The following is a 19,597-nucleotide window of genomic DNA, read 5'->3' as shown; positions in this document are numbered from 1 at the left end:
TGCTGTTGTAATAACCTTTTTACGGCCGCTTGTTGCTATCACTTACTTTTATTGATACTTACATTTTTGTTTTATAACGTCACCGCTTGCTATGTTTCTTTCTTTTTTCCTCCATGTCCCGCCTGTTGCGTCTTTAGTTGGAGGCATTCGCGAAGCCATTGGGCACTTGGCAAGCACTAACAAGAGTCAGCCCTCCGGCGCCGTCTCACGACAGAGTAGCGAGGTTTTCTTGTTTTCCTTCTGAATTTAGGTTTAACTCTTCGTGAACACGCATATATAGAAAAGATAGACTGCCTTGACTCTAACTGCGCGCTGTGTTCGCGTTGCGAGGGAGATAAAAACAAGAAAACATCCTCGTTGACGTTTTCTAGAACGCAACCGAGCAGCAACAGGCTTCCCTGCATCCGCGTTGCAGGCAAGCGTTGGACAAATTGAGACAAGGAAAACAAACCCGAATAAAGTCAAAGAAACAGCGCGAGAACGAGAGAGAGAGAGAGAGAGAGAGAGAGAGAGAAATGAAAAATGAAAGAGAGAACAAAACATCGCGTCGAAGGCACGCCGGTGGCAGCGGCCGCGTATAGCGGGGGCTGTGCTGCTGGGTTCAACAGCAGAGGGCAGGAATTCGTTGTTGCCTGCCTAGCTGCCTGGCCGGCTACTCGAGGTCGCTTGCGTGGAACGCCGCGCGAGATTGGTTTCCGGAAATGCAAACGTGCAGAGGAAGAGCAAAATTTGAGCGCGAAGCCATAAGAAGGACGAGCGTTAAAAAAAATGATAAAAAATGTCAGAACGAGGGGGAGGGGGGGGGAGGCACAGCGGTCTCGCAGGTTCGTACGGCGCACGCTTCATTTTGGTTCACCGTCGTCAAGAGGCACTCGCTCGCGCCGCGGCCCTTGAGGCGCCTCTCAGTCTCTGCTAGTTTCGACTGTTTTTCTCGATAGCTGTCCGTTCTTTTTCTCTTCTTGATTTCGGCGCCCGTTTTTGTCTACGAAATACCGTAGCTGACTCTCTCGTGTTCCTAAAGATGCTTACTTGTTCACCGTCGCTATCGAAACATCGTAAAAAAAATGACGTAAAATGGCGCAGACTTTTGTCCCAACAAAATGGCGTTTATTGCGGTCGCGAAGGAGTGCAGCCGCTAATTGGCGTTCCGCCATGGGCCCCGGGGTGCTTCTGGTGGTTTTGAGTGTGCTGGGAGGCCGATGTGTATCTTTGGCGTCTCGCGTTGCCCGTGAAACGAGGTCGTTCGTTTTACGCTGCAGGCAAAGCTAGTTGTAATTTTACTGTCTGCCACACATCGTGACCGGTTGCGTCGATCAAGAGTGTCTTCTAGATGCCGGGAAACCGCGTTTTCCTGGGATTTTCAGGTGTGTGCCTCCAGGCTTCCGTCGTAACGTCGTAGTGCCGGCGGTGCTCTTGCGTCAGTTAAGTAGAAGACAACGTCGAAGGGAACGAAACTAGTAAACTTTTTATGCAAGAACGTTGCTGCAAATAAATAAACTGAGGAGGGGACTTCCTCCTCGAGCGTCGAAAAAGTACTGAACAGGATGTGGCTTTGTTGCTTAACAAGTAAGCGTGCGGTGGTGCATCCTTTACAGGGTGCACTCGACTTGTTTTATTTTTCGTCGACGTCTACAGCGCTGTTTCGGTTTTGTTTGCGACTCTTGCTCTGGAAAAAATTGTATGAATTAAGGTAATTGTCACTTAGTCAGTAACGCAGTTCTCACGCAGGTATCTCCTTGCCAAAGTACTTTACATACTTTATCAAGGAGCTTGATCATGCTGGTCGCCTTAGGGATGCTTACTCTCTGGCCTGCATAGTCGCTGTTCGTTTATTTGAACAGATGTCCTTTACTACTACCGCTACCGGTTATCAATGAACTATACTTTTTCTATCGACATTCTGTTGTCAACGGTTAGATTATTTAAAATTTCATACCATTGCTAAACGAGCGCATTAACTGTAGTTCGGAAGAACTTTAGTTACGACCTACCCCAGAACGCTCAGGAACAAGAGAAATGAAACCACACTTCTGTATCTACTTATCATGGTGAACAGAATAACTAAAGCTGTCTTTTCCGCATGCATAACTTTGTCCCGTGTAATAGCAGATTGTTCACTAAATGACCCTTTTTAACAACTCGAAAATTTGTTTATTTTTTGGCCAGGGGGGGGGGGGGGAGGTGCACTGGCCGATTGCTACACTTGGAACATCTGTGTGTCCAGTGTTCCATTATCGTTACCCTGCTGACTCTTGCGTTGCGCTGGCACATATTAATTGGCTAAATTACAAAACTTCTTTTTCAACGCTTTCTGGAAAGGCTCGGACAGATTAAACGCTTCAGCTAATGTTGGCTGGAGCCCTAATGCCGACAAGGACATTGCGTTGCGTGTTACCTTGTTCTTGGATTGCGCTTTTCATTCGCTTCATCGACTACACCAGTGCGGCGCGTTTGCGTAGGACAAGTTGTTCAGGAAGGTGGACGTTAGAAAAAAAAAAGTGGCGTTGAACAATTAACGTGTCCCCATCCTCGGCAAAAAAGAAAAAAAAAAGAGAAAGGGAGCGAGAGAGATAGAAAGAAGCTCACTTCAATGCAGAAGCGAAGTAGCATGTTCTCCTTGCATAAAACAAAGGAACAGCGAGCAGAGATAAAGAGTGCCAAGCATAAAGTCAAACCGAAGCAGACAGTGGCACACACTGCGAGAGGGGCAAACCTAATCAGGGACCCTTGTCCCGAACTAGTCACAAATTAGCGCGTCGCCTTGTCGCGTAATGAGTAAAAATGAAGAGAACAAAACTTGCGCGGCGGCGGGAAAAATAGTACGAGATGGAAAAAAAAATAAGGACCTGGTAAAAAGAGAATAGAGAGAAGAACGCCGGAATGGCGGCGGTGGCGAACAAACTCCGGCACGATCTAGTTTCTCCAGCATGGCAAAGGGCACGGTGTACAATGAAATAGTGCGGCGGACCGGGTTGAGGGAGCGGCATCGGGACGAGGAGAAGGGAGGGCTAGTTAAGGTTGTACCCTATGTCTCGAGATAATACGAGGCACCGTTGTGAAAGCCAGAGCCTGTGCGAGCCGTACAGGTACCGGTACATGCGAAGCTCGGGGCATTTCGTGAAAGCTCGCTAGCTTATCGTAAGTCTAATATGATTGGCTAACTGCAAAGGCAGTGACCGATCGCGAGCTGCTCCTTATCTGTCTATTAGTTCCTGCGTTGCGTTCGCTGATTGGCTCCTCCCGTCCCTGTAACTCCCGCTGCATTGTATGGTTTAAGTTTGAGCCGTTGTAGACGACGTCAGGGAGGGGAAGGTAAGGAAAGGGTGTGCGGTACGATAAAGAGTAGGAGCGGTGAATAAAAGAAGTAGTGGCAGGAGTTCGGATGAGAAGAAAATTAGGAAGAGGAAGGGGGTTGTCGAGAAAGAGCAACCAGGAGGCGGCGAGTGACTAGAATGGAGATACGTGTTATAGGGCGTTGGGGGATGGAGAAGAGTGGAGAAGAGAGAGAGAGTTCTTTTCCTCCGCTTGACTTCCTAATTATTATTGATGCCGACATCGCTACCTCTTTCTTTAATCGCTTTCTCTCTGGACCTTACCCCTCGCACATGCACGCGCAGACACGCACAGACATGCGCTAGGTTTGGCAGATTCATTTATTGATTCTCGCCCGCGCCCTCTCGCGTGTTTCTTTTGGGGCGGAAAACTGGCTCGGTGGTATTATGCCGTCTTCCAACACTCCCTTTTCTCACCCCACCCCCCTCTTCCCGCCAGTTATTCGTGTTTCCTACACTTGATGCTATGCTATAGCCTGTCTCTTTCTGTCTTCTTTTTTGCTTTCGCCGTAATCATTTATTCTTATCTTGTTTTCTTTTTTTTTCTTATCTGTTTGTATCCCGTGCACGGAGAAATCTCGTCCTTGTCGTCGCCCCGTGTTTACCCAGCCCTGTGTCCGCCGCTTGCCTCGTCTGCGTTATCCTTTCTTCTCATTAGCTTGCTTCCCTTGTCCTCTCTCTCTCTCTTATTTTTTCTTTTTTTTTTTTTCTCGCCTCTGCCAGCCGCTTGCAGTCAGTGGCACCGCGCGAGTTGTTCCTAATTAACGGAAACTTCGGAATCTAATTTCAAATTTCCGACTCTGGGCCTCTCCGAGAACGATGGGGGCTAACGCTCCGAGACTGCAGTTCCCTCTCCGTGTTTTGTTGCTCGCCGATCCGGCTGTTTCTGTTTGCGATCGGGCGACTCTTCGGATGTGCTGTCGCGTTGCCCCGTCTGCGCATTTGATCTCTGTAGCATTGTTTCGACTTTGTGGCAGCCGCCGCTTCGTTAAAATGACGCTCGCGGCAATGGAACGCGCTCGAATCTTCAGTCTGTTCGTATGCTTGCTTGCTTGTTCGCCTCCCTGCTTGCCTGCCTTCTTGCCTTTTGTCTGCTCATCTTGCACAGCTGTTTACTGCCTGACTGAGGGATGGCGCTGCCAGGCTCGCACTCTTTATATTATGATTTTTTTTTTTGTCAGAACCGGATATTTTGCTAGATCGAAGACCGGGCTAATGGTTGGCACTATTGTCTTGCTAATCTCGCGCGCTCTTTTCGCTGCCCGCTTTTTGGTTACTTCTTTCGGCACCCAAATATCCGTGCCCGAGTTCCGCACCTAGCACAAGCGACTTGGCCCCCATCTCTAGTTCTATTAATGATGTTTGCCGATAGTATCGACGTTGTTGTGTTGTATTATGGCTGTGCACTTTGCGTAGCGCTCGCGTTCTTTCAGTCGTTGCGAGGCGGACATTCGTATTGAACTTGATCAGCCAATTTCACTCATGTGTTTAGCTCGAGGCAGTTGCGCTCGCACCGATAATAATAATAATAATAATAATAATAATAATAATAATAATAATAATAATTTCTTTCGAAACTGTTGATTGGTGCAGTTGTGGGATTGTGGTGTGCGCGCCATTAATCTCCTCTCTACTCCTGTATTGCTCATGTTCCGAGTGAGGTTCCCTAAATATTGTTTGGAGATTGACACGTTCACTCGAATGTAACCATAACCTTTTCTCTTTCCCGCATGCATGGCCAAAGCGAATGCAGTGTCTCAGGTTCGAAGTATATCATATATATATTGAAGAGTGTTGGCTGCAAATATTGTGTAGAAATTGAACATTCGACATTCGTAAGTCACTAATAACGTCGGAAACGTCCTAGTTTAGATAAATTACTTCTTGCAATGAACTTAATCACTTATGGTACTGATACTACAATCTGTCACCTGCTCTCACTCGTCGTGTAACAACAAGCACCAGCTTGCGTTACACGTGACTTCGATTCCGACGTTCCTACGGTTCGCTATCCATATGCCACATTCGTCAAACCTGTTTTTGTTGGCGCATTTCTCTCTCTATTTTTTTAAATATGCCCGACGTAGTGGTTTATTGATAATGATGTTTTGCCTCCGAACGCGAGTTCGGCAGTTTGTATCTCAGCTGGGGCGCGCCTGCATATCTGACAGAACCAAACTGTAGAACCGTTCGTTGGAGAATCTCGCGTCGCCAGTTATAATCTCGAGTTCGCTGCTGCATCTCTCAAAGGTCGTTATGCAGCGCTGGAAAGTAATTCGCCGTAATTTTTCTTCGTGCGGCTTGAAAAGACCTTGTTACTTCGTACGGATATGGAGTGTCGTTGAAAGCACTGGCAGAGCTTACTGCCATTGACAAAGCACCATCTTATTTTCATTTTTATGTAAGTATAAACCCCTTTCCTGATGTTAGTGTGGCGCTTCGACCAAATAAAACCGGCAAAACAAGACAATAAGAGTAGACAAATAAGCAAATCGCAGACCACTGACCTACAGTGTTCGTACTAACTAGCGTCGTCTCAATAGCGCGTGTACTCTGCCGTTCGGCTGTCATTGTGGTCTGACAGAGCAGCCCTTTACTCTGCCGTCAGCATCGTGCAGTACCGTATCCTGGTCATCTGTGCAGGAAGGAAACTTACTTTTTTTACAGATGAAAACAAACATCGCCATGGTACAACACGCAGAATACTTTTTGAATAGATTTGGAAAACAGTCAAACGGGAAAGTAAAACGTCCTCACAGACGGGCTCTGACTGTCCGAAAGACGGTGCTCAGTGGACGTCAGTCATGATGGCGACGCGTTTTAGAAAGATTGCTTCGCAACGACACGGGAATGAAAAGAGTTCAGCGATGCTCGCCCAAACATAAAGGCGAATCGAAAGGGCGAAATCGGGACAGTTCGTCGGAGAACAGTCCCGTTTCCACTTCCCATTGTTCACTTCGACGCTTTTATTTGGCTCTCCGAACGGCTACAGTTTACCCGCTCTCCACTCTCTGTAGGCATTTCTTTCTGCTCCCCCGTTTGCCTCGAAGGGGGTGGGGGGAGGAAGTAGGGGGAGGGAAGGGAACGGAAGGAGCAGGCAGGGCTCAAGAGAAGGCACTTCATATCACAGCGCTCAAGATTTAACGAGCTCCTCTAGTCTGCGGAGTCCTTCGCTCGTCGTCTGAAGTGCACCGGACTCTTTCTCTCCTTCTCTCTCTTCTTTTTTTTGCTTGTTTTTTCTTTTATTTTCGTGATCGGAACTCTGCCGCAGCGCTCGTCGAGCAAACCGCGCCCCGCTACTCTTCTTCCAAAAATATCTCCTATAACAAGATGGGCGCCCGCTAGTAACGAAGCGATTTCATTATGCAAGCTGTCAAATGAAGCCCACCGGGCCATTTTTTTTTTCTTTCCTTGTTTTTTTTCACTTCATTTTGCCCCTGTGCGTCTCTTCGATGCGACCGTTCTTCCGTCAAGCTGAAAGGCGGAGCAGTGCCCGTCATCAGCGCCTCTCCCGGCCTCTCGCTAGTCTCCTCTGACTTTTCCACTGCTTTTATACTTTGTGCTATCGAGGAAAGAGCGAAAAGAAAGAAGCACTTGAAAAGAAAACTGAGCGCGTTTGTGGCAAAGCGTGTGTGAGCACGCTCGAAAAAGCAAGGTGGAAGGCACCGGCAGCAGCGCCGCTTCATTGGATTCGGCCTTCCTTGATGGCACTTCGGCGCATACGCCCTAACGAGTACGGGAAGGAGGGAGGGGTGGCTGCAGCGTTACGTAGTATTATGCGTCGCTGATAACCTGCTCATAAGTATAACCTTGAGGCGACCTAATCGGTGGCACTAGGTGCGCAATCGATATTAGCCAATCGTACCGTGTGGCGCCCCGGTGACACGTCCTCCGAATACGCGCTTTCTCGCTCGTTTTCACACGCTCTCTCATCTCTCTCTTCCTGCACCATGTTTGCTTTTTAAGTTTTATTTCTCGCCTCCCGGCTCTTCGAGTGGTGCGCTTGGGCGCACAGTTTAGCGGCATCTGCGGCAGGCATTTAGAATCGTTTCGCGAATCTGTCGCGTGGGATCCCGCCGGCGCTCTTCGTTCAACCTTAGTCGCCGTCCCGGGCGTCCCAAACTTCTCGCCGTCGCCGGTTTCTCACTCGCTAGCGAGTTTTCCTTCGTTATTGCTCGGCTCTCTCTTTCTCTCTCCCTCTCTCTTTCTCTCTCTCTCTCTCTCTCTCTCTCTCGACCTGTTTTCGTTTCTGTTTTCGTTTTCCTCGCACCTCTTCGTTCGCAGCGCGCCCAACTTGTGCTGGTGTTAATACGAGGGCGCTAACGAGAGCGCGGCAGTTGCCGTCCCGGTCGCGCCGCCCCCCAGCCCCTTGCGTTCATTCGCTGCCGCCTTCTCGCACTTCTGCTGCTGCTTCGTCTTCCTTTCCTTCGAGACAGCTGGACGGGGGCACGCGGAGAAAACGTCGTTTACGGATCAAATGAGTCATTAGCGCTGTTGGGAAACCTCGAGACGAATTAGGAGGACCGTCCGAAACAGCGTCAAGTACACGAGCCGACGCCGCCCGCTGAACCGACGAAGAGCGAGAGCCCGGTGGCGGCCGAGAGCTTCGAGGAGGGCGGAGAGAAAAAGCGAGAAAAGCGAGAAAAAGTAAAAGGGTCGCCAGTGATAAGAGGGCAACAAAAAGTCGCGCGAAACACAGTGCATGGCCTGGAACCGATCAGCGGTGGCGATCTTAATTTGCGTGTTTAGGAAACGACTCCTCTGAGGGGCGCATTAGCGCGGGCGGCCTTTAATTACCGGCGTTGAAACAAGGGCGCGCGCGGGACGTTAGCCCGGCGGTGTAAGGAAGGAGAGCGCGTAGCATGGGGCGGGGGGAAGGGGGGGGGGGAGGGGGGTGCGCTCGCTCGAGGCGACGCGACCAAGAAAAAAAGTACGAGCCGGAGAGGAGAAAAAGGTCGTGCTTCAATTGGTAATTCGTCTTCATTTCCCGGCCATAGCAGCGACGGCGGCGACGACGGCGGCGACCGGGGTGCGTATTGTATTCCCGATCCACGAAGGCGGCATGCATTATTAGGTTGAAGCTCGTTAGGCCATCAGGAGTCGCGTTTGTAAGGGTGAGCGCGCGCGCGCATTGGCCTCCCACTGTTCCTTCTCTACCTCTCTCTCTCTCTTCTTTGTTCCACTGCTTTTCCGCCTGCAACACACGTGGCCCTTAGTGCCTTCCCTCCCTCTTTCTCCCCATCGTCTTTTTCTCTCCCCCCAAGTTTTTGCCCTTCCGTCGGAAGAGCGAAGTCGTGCTCTTGGACGACCTCCGGGATTTAGCCTGCGAGCCGGATCGGGCCTTTCTTTGCTCGCGGTACCTATGTAATGCTACCTGGCCGGCGCACCGCCCTTTCGGCTAATTGAGCTTCGGCGCTGTAAAGGGCGGAACGGGAACCGTGTGCTTGGTCGCTTCCCGCGCACGGCTGGCTTGCTTAGCACCGTTGAATGTTAGGAACCTTTGTTCGGGCGCATGATCGTTGCGTTGGAGGCAGACATGGTCCAAAGTAACTTCGATGACTTCCACCTCATCTGAACTTCGCAGCGCTGTCCTGACCACGAAATTACGTGGGTAATTATGCCCGAGTGTAACAACAGATGTGTGGCGAATGCTCTATTTAAGGGCGGATGCTTGATGATCGTGCTGTACGTAACGTTCTATGAGCGCACTCGAGTGGTCGAACATGTATTGGAGGCATCTTGGTGGTTGCCAACATCGAGGCATATTTATCGTCAGTCGGCTAGTATAATAGGTGAGATGCAGTGATGGCCCTGGTCTGTATTTTTGGAGGCTCGTTTGTCGGCGTGAACCTATACCTGTGCTTAAATGGTGTCAGCATGAATCTGCCTGCGATTAAAAACGTTTTCTGTTGGGATTCATTAGTGAAACAGGCAGGCTCAACCCTTTGCCTCACTCACATCAAGTTGAAATCATTTCCCGCGACGTAGTTAAGTGTTCTTGCATTGCCTACGCGCTACCTGGAACTGTGGCGTCCTTCTTTGAGGACGTCACAGCTCTACGAAGACGTATTCTGCTTCTCGGCGTCGCTGGCGTGTAGATAAAGTCTGCAGTGCATTTTACCAGGACATGTTGGAAGCGTGGGTCCAAGTGACGCCCGAGCACAATAATTATTAGAGATGAGTTTACTAATCGTCGAGATAAATGCAAAAAAAAATGTTGCTAAGGGATATCAGAAAGCGACTTACACCCTTATCGCAACACGCTTTCTGTCGCTTCCTCGGCCCGCGCGCACTACAAACATTTGACCGTCGGCTGCTTCCATATCGCGGAGCTAAGGGACCACGTGACATTTACGGGGCTGCACGACCACGCCTCCCTTGTATTTTCCCTCTCTCCCTCTCTCTCTTCTTGCTGCGCGAAGCATTTACAGGGGTGATTTCGGGCCCTCTGTCTCACGGGAATCTCCAAACAGTTAGCCGTGCGGCGCCGTAGTGCGCAGTTAGTGCGCTGTAGGCGGTACGCGAGTGTTGTACAGTGTTATGTTGTCTCTGCTGGCAGGGAGAATGCATTGTCCTAGAAAGCGGGTGTGCGGCCGCCTGAGTTGTTTTGCAGTTCTCTTGTTTCCAGCATCCGTGTAAAACTTTGCCGACACGATCGTCGCCGTAGTCTGTGCGCCGCCCAATTCGCTATTACTGGTCGCGATAACCAACCCTGAGCAGTGGCCCTTTCAGAGCTGCACTTGAGTGAGACCGTCTAGTTAGCTTTGAGTGTGAGTGCGTATTCTTTAATGGCCCGCACGTGTGCGTTTGTGGGCCGTGTGTTGCGTTATCTTTCACCCATTTTCTTTTTTTTCTCTGCAGTAGCATATCAAGTTTGACGTTCTTACTAGCCTCCCCAGCTTCAGCTCAAGCCTCCTCAGACTAAACTCTAGGCATCTCTCGTTTTAAGCATATATTATTTATATTATTGCGTGTTTCGAATAAATACCTTAAGATATTGTTCTATTTAGTTTGCATTACGGCATAAAAAATGTCGCTGTACGTAATTTTGAAGCACTGCCTCCCACACAAAGCTCAGAGAAGAGGGGTCAGTTGGTAGCATGCGTTTTTTCCATTTTACTCAGCCTTCTAACATCTTTCCACGCTTTCATAGTCGTGAAGCATTCGCGATGCTTAGGAACGGTCAACATAACCTTACATCGTTGTTGTGGTCCTCTCAGGCAGAACCGAGCAAGCGCTCTCCCGCCGTCCTATAACGCTTAACGTTAAGAAACGCCAGTTAACTCGTGGCCGAGAAACTGCCCAGCTATCACATTCGCTGTGCCCATGATTCGCGGCGTGTTGCAGCATGCCAGTTTTTATTACTTTTGTGCTGGACTCGGGCAGGTACCGCTTCTTCGGTGAACAGCCACACTTGCTTTAGCAGAGCAGGCTGCGTAGCCGACGTTGTTGCGAACTCGCCTGCATGATAATTACCACTCTTCATGTCGTTTATTTACTTTCTTCGCTTCCTTTTCCGCTCGAAATTTGCACAGCATTGCTGGGCCGTCAAGGCGTTTAAGACTGAGCAGCAATCGCGGTGAAACGCTGGGTGCTTTCGCATCGCCTTGGCAGGCAACACGTGTGGAATTTTGCTTGCCACCGCTGTACACTATCACAGGAGCAACCTTGCTGCCCAAAGCGATTCATTATTCTCTAACGGCGGTTTTGCCCGTGCTGAGCAGAACTCTGGCGAGCGTGTGTGTCGGGACCCGCATTATCCATTTTTTTCTTTCTCTTTTTCTTATAGGGAAAACGCCAAATTCAAGTATGCTGGTTTCAGTCTTTCGTTTTCGGCGCTGTATTTTGTACGTGCGTGCGTGCGTGCCTGCTTGTGTTCACGTGTGTGTGATTGCGTTGCGTATGCGTGTGTATGTGCGTGTGCACATGCGTGCGTGTGTGTTGGTCGCGGGCGTATTGCAATACGTTGTCGCGTACCCCTATACTGCTTTCGGAACTGCATTTGGACGTTCGCGCTTGCTGGTCTAGTGGCAGTGCCTTGGATTTTGTTATTTCCCATATTTTAGGGTGCGAACATACATCCGAACAACGTACGTGATGATTGACAGAGCACAAGAGGTACATTCGTCACTCATTCAGACATACATGCAACTTATACGCTGTGGTTGTACGGTAAGGGGGGGCGAAAAGGCAGCTGAATGCCTGACAATGTGGCAGATTGAATTTGGTTTGCCGTGTTTGTTTACGAAAAATCTCGGAACCTGTCAGCTGTCAATTACTTTTTTTTTTCTTTTTGTGTGTGTTGCTCAATATTTCCAAAGGTCCTGCGCATCGGCCTGTAGTGCGTGTCTCGTCACAATTATACTACGTGGTGCAACGCACGCAAGGCTGTCTCTGTTCTCCTGCTTAATATTCTGCCTCCCCTCTCCCTTCTCCCTCTCTCTCTCTCTCGCAGGGATGACCGCGTGAACCGTGAAGGCTGAACACTCTCTCTCACTCTCTTTCTTCCCTCACCTCAACGCTGGTTCCCTCGTGCTACGTCACTTTCTACGCTGCCGCTGAGGTGAGTAATGCCACAGAAAGCACCCACTGTCACACGAAAGCTCGCCTTTTAAAAGACAGCAAGAAGTAGTCGATGATTATGGACTGTTTGGTTACACTGTTTTCGTTTAAACGGTTGACATTTGCACGGGTTGACAGTGTTCCCCCCCCCCCCCCCCCCACGCCCCTGTTTATCGTTTTTATTTCTTTTCTTTTTTCACTTTCGTGGTCTAACTGCTCTGCCGATTATATAATTTTGACGCAACGGGTCTTTTACGGACTATTCCGCTCACTTTTCGCTCACATCTCGCCCACTGCAGAGAACCGCGTCAACTTCGCATTTTGAATGAGCGCGTCTCCCATGGACATAAGCAACGCTCAGTCTTCTTGAGTGCAAGACAACAACGAAGCCAAGTGTATGCGCACGGTCACGCCAAGCTCAATCTGTTCGGTGGCGGAGCAAGGGCACGAGTGTTGCGCGCACGCGCAGTAGCTTCCTCTTTCAGTGACTGCGTGCAAATCGCGTCTAGACCATACGTGCACGTATTGTATCTGGTGTTGCCCTAGCTCGTATTTTATGCCCAGACGGGCAACGAAAGATCAATAACACCAAGCCAGACGAAATGACGGACGATGGTGTTAGTTTCTGTAGTATGACAGTCGCGTGCGCTCGCCTTCTTCACGCTGGCGCAACGCTCTATGCAAACGACGATGCATGTCCTCCCGTATCGCTTATTCGGTCGCTAGTTTCATCCTCGCCGAACACGCAGCGTCGTTGCGTCGTACGTGAAAAAGAGTGGAATGGAAGTTCCTTTTCAGTGCCACGAGGGTCCGCCGTTAGTTGTGCGCGTCACTCTCTCTTTGTCTAGGTGCGCGTAGTCACGGTTTTGGAGACTCACGCGTGACCCGACCGAACCTTGGCCCACCACCAGTGGTGCGACGGTCGTGACGCAACCCGTGACTAACCTCGCAGCTGCACTAAAAACTCGTGCGCGAAGCGCCGGGACGGTCACGTCGCTCGCGGTTATGCTGCGAACTCGCGCCACCCGCGCGGCAGCGATGCCGTAGGCAGGGAGGGGGGGACGCCACGGTGGAGCGTCGTTACCATGACGACGGCCCTCGGTCAGCCTCGCTCCCGCGCGCGCGATGGGTGGTATAGACGTCATAGTGCGTCATGTTGACGTTCTCGAGGTCGCAGGCTGTGCGTGTCTTTAGGTAGGCAGTAGTATACTCGCTTACAATATCTCCTCGGAACCCGCATTGTAGAAATTCAGAAACAGAGTTGTTTCTAAAGCGAGCTCTTTGTGCCGTGGAACCTGAGCAACTTGAAATGCGCTTACACGCGCGTGCTGGAAACATCGAGCTCCTGTTGTCTAGAACTGTAACGCGGCTTCTACAATTGGACCGCACGTGCACTTTGTCTTTTGTTTGCTCCGCGTGTTAAGTTACTCTTGTAGAGACCAAAGTTAAATTCTATATCTGAAGGGCGTGTCGTAAAGGCAGATCGCGACGGTGTTTTTCGAGTGAGTGCGCGGTCTATGTATGACCTTTACGATCAAGGCTAGATGGATACGGCTACTCTTAATTTTACTTCACGATAGGAGTGAAGGTGAACAGGCTGCCTTTTCTTCGCCTTCGTTCCCCCTTTGGCTTTGGAAAAAGAAAACGAAAAATAAATTTTCTGTCGCCTCTGTTGCAAATTTTTGGCAGCAGTGCGTAAATTTTCTGTCGCCTCTGTCGCAAATTTCTGGCAGCTGTGTGTAACTTTCACGGAATTTCAAAGGAAACATCCTTTCCTTTTTTTTTCTCTCTGTTGATAACCGTTAGTGTTATTCTTTCTTTCCGATGTTCGTGCTGTCAGTTTGCCTCCGCTATATGGAGGTCCGAAATGTTTGCTTCGAAGAAAAACAACTGTGCCCCGCAGAATACGCCAACACACGCACACAGGCACACGCACACACACACACACACATACACACACACACACACGTGTGCTCCCGCATGCTCATGTACGCCTAAAAGCACCGGCTCTAAAAGCACGCCAACTTGCGCCGAAACGTTGCGTGTCTGTCGAAGAAAGAAAACAAAACGTGGAAGATTGGCGCCAGAAATTCATAGAGCGATGAGACCGCCCGAAAAGAAAGCTCAACGAATAATAAAGCATGCCGGCGGCCACGGCCACATACCACGTTCGGCGGGAAAAAGAAAAAAAAAGAGCGTAATTAGGCCGGGGAGCTTGCGCGCCCACTTCACCGCGCTCTTCCTCGGAGCCGTATAGGTAAAAGATACGCGCTTGTTTCTTCGCTGGGCGTCTTGCACGGAGGAACAGGAAGGAGGAACGCGAAACGAAAAAGAAAGTGATAATGCGTGCACAGGCGGAAACAAGTGTGGCAGGCAAGGCTTGCTTGCTGCAGACCTCCGCCCCGCGATCCGATTAGCGTGAACGTTATTACGCCGCCGGCGTCGTGTACCGGCTAGTGCTGCATTAGATCTCGCTGCTGGCGGCCAACCGGCGGTCGAATCTTCGTCTACAGCCTGAGCTTTCGTGTGTATTCGTTTGCTGCAACGTTGTTCCTTTGCGTTTCTCACTCTCTCTCTCTTTCTGTCTCTTTCTCTTCGCCGGTTCTTGTTGTTGTCGGCGTTCCCCCAGCGAGTGGCGCAAGCCCACTGCGGCTCGCGGCCGACGAATTGGATGAAGATAAGAGCAAAAGAAAGATAATATGAGTGTAAGTGGAACACTATAGCGGGGCAGTTGGCCAAGCAACATGTACGAGAGTGGCTCGCTTAGAAAAACGAGAGAGAGAGCGAGAGATAGAGAGAGAGAGAGAGAGAGAGAGAGAGAGAGAGAGAATTGACGATACCCTATTAAGGATTCATACTTCGGAGTTCATCATTCTTTATTTTCTGTGTTAGAAGCTGGGTTTCTTTTTTTTCTTTGTTTGTGCTCCAGGCTCGTCGTTTCTCTTCGTTATTTCGTTTCGTTCTTTCCTTCTTTCTTGTCCTTCGGAATGAACGCTGAAGCTACCGAGCGTTTCGCCCGAGTGCGGCAACCGGTGTACGACGATCTTTCCTCTCAGCGGCCGCAACGTAGACGTACGTGTTGCGTAATGCTACCGGTGTGCCTGCTCTTCCATACCGCTCAACTTTCTGAACATCTTTCCTTATCAGGCGAGCTTCGCCGTCTCTCGTGCTCCTTTTTCTTTGCTTGCTCTCTTCTTGTTTTCCTTCTTTCTTTCTTTTTTTTTTCGCCGCGGGTATAGGCGGAGGAAATAGTAGGCCGCAGTTCTAAAATTTTTGCTATCTCAGGGAATCACAAGGCAATAATAATAATAATGATAATAATAATAATAATATTAATAATAATAATAATAATAATAATAAAAGATACAATACTATGGAAAAACTGTGCAGGCAGTTGGGAACCTTTCCCAAACACTTTTTCTTTTCTCATAGGCGAGGCATGTAGTGCTCGGCGGCCTTGCTACGTGTTGTTGCGGACCTCGGGTTTCTATAGCGAACAGCGGCAGCGGCGGTCCGGCTGCGGTTCTCGTGCGTAAATAATTAACGCGGCCTCGCAAGAATTGCGCGCGCCTGGAGCGCGCGGTGCTAAGTTAAGTAATGCAGCAGAGAGAATCTCGCCTCGTCGACGCGCGCGCGCGCAGGGAAGAAAAGGCGCGAATGAAAGAATGATGAAGCAAGACAGGAAACTTGAGAGAGAGAGAGAATGGAGCTCCATAGGTGACGAGGGAGGTAAGATCTTTTTTTCTTTTTTAAAAAGAAGGAAAGCAAACTACATATATTCAAATGTGGAGCAGTCAGCCTCTGTACGTGGCTCCTCGTGTCCTAAACCGAAGAAGCTTCGTGGTTCGCGCCCCCCTCCTCGCTGGCAGATATTCCGAGCAAAGGGTGGGCGGCGCATCCTAATGACGACAGTGGCGACGCCCTCCCGCCCGCCCGCTCTCTCCCGCAGGCTGATGCGGCGGCGACGGCAGTCAATAAAATGGAGCCACGAGGGATTAAGGCGAGAATGGAAGTCGAAGGTACCGCAAGTAAGGGCGCGGAAGAAAAAGAAAACGAGAAGACAGGTACAGAAGCAGTATAACGGTTTGAACGGGAGGCTAGGCTCTTCGGCGGTCGCGGCCACCCCGAGTTCCCGCGAGGACGGCCGCGGTGCGCGTTCGCGAACGTTCGGCGCGACGCAGAAAGAATTAAAAAGAAACGAAAGAAAGGAAATCGCGCGTCCCGAGGTCCTTAAATTATTGCGACTTTTCCCGACGACATCGCGCGAGCGCGCTCGTAGTTATTGCCCTTTCTTCAGTTCTCGCGAACAATATTGCCGTTCCTGTCCTCCTCGCGTTTACGGTGTTACTCTCTCGTGATTTTATTTTTTCTTTCTTCTTCTTGATTTCCTTCTCAACTTAGTTGTGGGTGTTGCTGTACACTCCGTTAACATTCCTTTTTTCTTTTATTTCTTACCGATTTGGGTTCGTCAGCCATAGCTGTTTCCTTCCTTCTTTTTTCTCTGCTGTTCATCGAGGCAACGAAGGCGGCTCGGAGGCCCTGACTAAACTAATGAATTAAAAAGAAAAAAGAAAGCAGGAGAGAAAGACGAAAGCCGCCTGCGCTGGCGCGCATTGTAAAAAAAAGACGCTTATTATTAGCTATTAGCGTCATTTCGGGCGCGTGTTCTCCTCGGCGCGAGCCGCCCGGCCGAAAAGCGAGAGACCGCGCGCGCCGCTTTGCCTAATGCGCCACCGGCTCGTGCTCCTTCGTGCGTGCATAAGCGGTGCGCGCGGATCGCAGAGTAAGAAGAAAGAGAAGCGCCGGGAAAGAGGATGAGGGGAGGAAGGGTAAAAAGAAAGTGGGGGAGGGGGCCCGCAACTTTCATTATTACGAGGCTGCGCTAGCGCGCGCGCGCTGTAGGTGCTTCGGGAGTCGCTGCTGCATAGGTGTTTCAGGAGTCGCAGCGGCGGGCTGTAGCGAGGGGCCCGGCTCCTCTGTCGGTTCTGCTGGCTTTTTTTTTTTTTTTTTTCGTTCCCTTTCGTGTCGCTCTCGCCTTTTTCCTAGCGGTGCAGCACGCGTTGCTGCTCTTGAGCTTCGTTTTAGCGCCCACCTGAGGGCTTATCCGCCCCCCCCCCTCTCTCTCTCTCTCTCTTCGTAGTTTTTGTTCGACGTGCGGGCCCGCCTGGGCTGTAAAGTCGCGGCTAGTGCGCTTGCTTGCGGCGTGCGCCGCAACCGCGGTTCGTGTGTGCGTACGCTGGCGCGCGCGCCGTTGACGATGATTATTTTTTTACGAGTGGGTGGCCTAATACAATCCGCTTCGCCCCTTCCCTTCTCTCTCGCCTTCCTTCTCGCGCCGGCCGCGAGCGTCGTAAAACGTCGGCCCCACCACCACACTCCCGTTCTTCGTTTCCGAGCTTCCGCAGACCAGTGGTGGAAGGGAGGACACTTTCTGTGTATATGTATGCATGTATATAAAGTGGCTACCGCCGCCAAGGTGGGCGTCCACGCATCCGTGTGCGCTCTACGACGAGCACAACGACGAATCTCTGTGGCGCTCTTCTCCGAGCATGTGCTTTCTCTTGCGGCCGGTGGGAAATCCGCGACGAGCTCGCCGAGGATTTTCACTCCATTCTCCTCTCTCTCTCTCTCTTTCCTTCTTGTCCCCGCGATACCTTTCACTGGCGCGGCGCTTCATAATCTCGTTTTCGAAAATTACAGCCGCCGCCGCTCTACTTCCCGTGTTCGTCGCATTTTACGGCCGTTTGTTTTGCGAAGCGCCGAACAATACAGCCTCGTGGTCGTCATAGCCGCCCGCCCCTTTATTATTATTATTAGTATTATCATTCTTTTTCGAGCTCTCCGACGGAGATAAAGACCCGCTCGCGCTTTCATTACCGCCTTCCTAAATGTGGGCCATAACTCGCCTTTCGCGTGGTAGGCGACATTGATGTGCCGGAAAACCAGCGGATCGCGTTATCGTGCCCATATATATATATATATATATATATATATATATATATATATATATATATATATATATATATATATATATATATATATATATATATATAGGAAATAAAATGATATATATATATATATATATATATATATATATATATATATATATATATATATATATATATATATATATATCATTTTATTTCCTTTAGTACAGATCTACTGAATGCTCTCAGCGTCGCTTCCCCGCGGTGCTCTTATAGAGGCCTGGGAAAATACCCTTCTGTTGGTTGTCGTGATTTCAGGTGTACATTGTTTAAGGCGGCGTTGCTCGTTGCGGTGGCTGCAATAAAAGCTCCATTGTGCTTGATGAGCTTTGAGACTGTGTGAGCCTTCTCCGGCCTTGGGTCTTCTCGTCATGTAGTCTCCGTGGCGGCAGTTTCGAGATTCCTGCGGCCCAAGCTCCCTTGGTTCACACCGTGATTGTTAGCGCGCTGGCGCTAACTTGTGAACCATAACGAGCTGAGCTTAAGGCTCTTCTATAGTGCATGTTCATTCCGAAGTTGCGCGCCGTGCCAAAGACTGCTGCGTATTGCCACTATGTGTGCTAAAGCAACCGGAAGCGCCTTACTCGACCGAATTTTCCGCGTCAGCGAAGCGTTCTTTACAACTTGGACGAAGACCGCAAGGAAGCAGAAACGACATACATGAGTCTTGATACGTTTTGTCCTACCTATGTTTCTTTTTTTAATTAATTATATTTTCCCTTGCTGTTCTGTTTTTGCGCGCACCAATATCTTTCCACGGCGAAGTTCGTTTGCCCTCCGAATGGCCGATCTCACAGATATAAGCTTTCTTGTCTCATGGAGTTCTTTTCGCACGCAAATCTTCCTGGCTTCTTTTTGCACGCAAATCTTTCTGGCAAGCTCCACCTGAGAATCACTCGCTATATGAGGCACTCGCTCTGTGGCGGCCGTGAAACCAGATACAGTAGAACACGGATATAAGGAACCCGGATGAAGAGTATTATTCTCTGTATAAAACACGCGACACTTACTGAACCATACTCATGAAAAATATATTGTATATTGATATATTGTATATATCGGACGCAGGACATAGTGCATCATCGTCAAGTGTGCATTGTCAAGCTCTTGGTGAACTCGACCTTTATTTGTCAGTGCCATGAATTTGACGCAGAACGTAAAGTACTAATAAATGGAATGAAGCCTAAAATGGTTCCCACACTCAAGTGCGAGTGACACTGTGTTCCCGAGAAGGACACTGGATATTTACGAGAGAAGTGCCTCGGCTCCTCACTAAGTTCCACCATGATACACGGGGTTCGAGTGCGAACTGCGCGCCGTGTGAGTCGACGTGGAATTGGATAACGCGCAGCCTGTTACACAGCTCCGTGTTGTGTCCCTTTTGTTATACGAGTTGTTGTTATTGTTACCAGGTGAACCGTGACGACCTTCGGACGGGACGCTATAGCGCGTTCGATAAGTGGCGTTCGGGGCGGAGCAGTTTGCCGACAATATTTAACAAGGCTATAGGTCCGCCTGCAGCAAGCAACACTCTACCTCCTCTGAGTGCCCGCCGTGATGACCATGAAGCCCTTGAATGTCCGAGCCATGCTGCTTTTAACGCGACAGCGTTAAGGGCCCCGCGTCGCGGAAAATCCGGCGACGGAGTCCGGCATCCAGCGGTGAATGTCGCTTCGACAAAAGCAATTTCGAACCACGCAGGCTTTCCGTGTGGCT

General features: G+C 49.9%; 1 protein-coding gene across 7 annotated transcripts in view; it reads left to right on the top strand.

The window, feature by feature from the left end:
* The window catches only part of LOC126530845 (poly(rC)-binding protein 3), a 421,321-nt gene that overhangs the window by 291,673 nt on the left and 110,051 nt on the right, over positions 1–19,597 (top strand). For all 7 annotated transcript variants that reach the window (XM_050178150.3, XM_050178145.3, XM_050178148.3 and 4 more), the window contains one exon: positions 11,788–11,895. The gene's annotated coding sequence lies outside the window, so the exon portion shown is untranslated. The remainder of the gene's footprint in view (positions 1–11,787; positions 11,896–19,597) is intronic.

This window comes from Dermacentor andersoni, chromosome 5 (assembly GCF_023375885.2).
Source record: "Dermacentor andersoni chromosome 5, qqDerAnde1_hic_scaffold, whole genome shotgun sequence".
NCBI lineage: Eukaryota > Metazoa > Arthropoda > Arachnida > Ixodida > Ixodidae > Dermacentor > Dermacentor andersoni.
This window is presented reverse-complemented; position numbering and strand designations above follow the sequence as displayed.